Raw genomic sequence first — 2,909 nt, forward strand, 5'->3', positions numbered from 1 at the left:
TGTAAGAAAGGAGGGATAGGGATTCTCAAACCATTGGGCATCTGACCTTGGAAAAAAGTAGTATATCCCGGCAGGATGGTGCTCTGGCTAGAGGATTCTGATCCTATGATCAGAAGAAATGTCATATTGCTCTCTACGCAGTAGGTCATCATCTACCGAATAAGATGAATGTTGTACTTCATACCAAGGAAGTGAAGTGTCCCCGGCAGCCATTGAAGATAGAGAAACATGAAGGGTGGAAGAAGAAGGAAAACTATCGAGAATGAAGACTTACGGAGTTACGACTGTTGCCAGACACAGGAAGGAGAAGGAAATGTAAAGGAAGATGAAAACAATGAAGAACGGCGTGGATCGAGCAATGCTTTTATAGAAAAAAATAGGTTGTTACATCCACTCTATGGGTCGTCAGATAGAATTAAAGGTATAATTTATTGTTATCGCATAGGATTTCCTACAAATTCAGCACAGTCCAGTCAGTCGGACTACGCCTCCTTCAACTAGACTAATTAGAGATGCTTGTAATATAGCGGAGCGATGACACTTCGTCAAGATATCCCAATGATAATTCAATACAGTCTAGTCAATCGGATGCCTTCTTCGATTGGACTAATCAGAAAGGTTTGTGATATGGTGGAGTCTCAGAACCAGCATGTAGTTGTTGATGGAATATCACGTGGCTGAGAAATAGGAAGGAGAAGAATCATTAAGAAAAATCATGTCTAGGGCCTAACCTCTATAATCGCTCGACATCACGCGCCGACACCATCTTGGCCTTGAGTCTCGATCTCGAGCTCTAGCCTCGACACTTACTCGGCATCATGAGCCGACTTCATCTCGGCCTCGAGTCCCGACCTCAACTCTATCCTCAACATTGGCTTGGCATCATGTGCCAACCTGATCTCGACCTCAAGTCCATACCTCGAGCTTTAGCCTTGGCATTGACGCGACATCACGTGCCGATCTCATGTCGATCTCAAGTCCAAACCTCGAGTTTCGATTTTAGCACTTGCCCCATATCACGTGCCGACCTCATCTCGGTTTCGAGTCACGACTTCAAGCTTCAGCCTTGGCACTTACTCGACATCACGAGCCGACCTCATCTCGACCTTGAGTTCCGACCTCGAGCTCCAGCCTCGGCATTGGCTTGCATCACGTGCCGACCTCATCTTGGCCTCGAGTCTCGGCCCAAGTTTTGATCTCGATGCTCACTCGGCATCACGTGCTGACCTCATCTCGACCTTGAGTCCCAATCTTGAGTTCCAACCTCGGCATTGGCTCGGCATCACGTGGCGACCTCATCTCGGGCTCGAGTCTCGACCTTGAGTTTCAATCTCTGCGCTCACTCGACATCACCCGTTGACCCCATCTTAACCTAGAGTCTCAACCTCGAGTTCCGGTCTTGGCGCTCACTTGGTATCACTTGCCGATTCCATCTCGGTCTCGAGTCTCGACCTCGAGTTTCGATCTCGACGCTCACTCGGTATCACGCCCCAATCCCATCTCGGCCTAGAGTCTCGACTTCGAGTTTCAGTCTCGATGCTCACTAGGCATCACGCGCCGACCCTATCTTCACCTCAAGTCTCGACCTCGAGTTCCGATCTTGACACTCACTCGACATCATGCGTCGATCCCATCTTGGCCTTGAGTCTCGATCTCGAGTTCCGATCTCAACGCTCACTCTGCATCACTCGCCGATCCCATCTCGGCCTCGAGTCTCGACCTCAGAGCCTGCTTAATCTCAGGAGTCCATCGGCCCACACAATCAAGGGAGCCTGTTTTTTTCGAGAAAATAGAAAAATATTTTCAAAAGACACGGATGATCAAAATATTTCAAAAACTGAAACGGGTATCTCAGAATATTTCCTAAACGGACATTAATATTTCGGAGATCAACTCTATAAAAGGTTGCCTATACCTATGGGCACAAGTATGCACACATCAATTCTAATTTCTCCCAGTCATTAAACTTCTTCCTCGCAAAATCCTAATTTGAGCATCGGAGTAGTTTGCTGGGACTCACCTCCGACGCCATTTTAATCATTTTTTAAATATTTTTTAGGTCTCTTCATATCTCCGATGCAATTATTTTCAAGAAACATATATCTTATTAGTTCGTTGATCGATGATTTAATCATCCACGATATTTTGATTAAAATAATTAATTTTATAATTAAATGAGCTAGTGCTCCTTGATTGCAAAATGCCGGTGGGAAGCAGAAAATAACATCAATAATAAATAAATAAATATATCAATTAAGAAATAAATTGTATGTACTTGCCATAGAATTTCATATATATAAAATTAGGTAACTCAATTAACGAGGAAATAAGGGATTAGTGAAAGGTCACCGTGAATGGGAAGCGTAATAGCCATATAGATTAATTGAGAATTGAGCAGTGGATCACGACCAAAATAAGAAATCGAATAGGTAAAAATAAATTTATAAAAATCAACCGTCAATGTCTAACAATGTGAGTATTTTTAAATTTTTTTAATTATTGATAAAATTTTTTAAATAAGATCTGACTGATTATTTTTTTAAAATTAATCGATTTAAAAAATTAAATAATTATATTATTAAAAAATAATGGATTCCAATAAAATTAGAATCTTAGGCACGTGCATTAATGGCCTTTGTCTAAATTAGAGTCCTAAGCATAAATTTTAATTTTTAACGGCTTATATCTTAAGTCAGGCATGCCTTAAGATAATTATTTTAAACGTCAAACTATCGATTTACAACGGTGAATTAATGAAGTATAGTCTCATCTAAAATCATTCCCCCTCCGCTTTCCAAAGTTCGCCTCGTCATTTGACGCTCGCGTAATCGGGCACACCCCTAAACCGATCCGCTTCTCCATCAGAGGGAGGGGACGGGGTAGGTAGTAGAAGCAACTGCAGTCGTTCG

The sequence above is a fragment of the Curcuma longa genome, chromosome 16 (genome assembly GCF_044706935.1).
Source record: "Curcuma longa cultivar G26 ecotype Majalengka, Jawa Barat chromosome 16, ITB_CL_G26_1.1, whole genome shotgun sequence".
In the NCBI taxonomy this organism is placed as follows: domain Eukaryota; kingdom Viridiplantae; phylum Streptophyta; class Magnoliopsida; order Zingiberales; family Zingiberaceae; genus Curcuma; species Curcuma longa.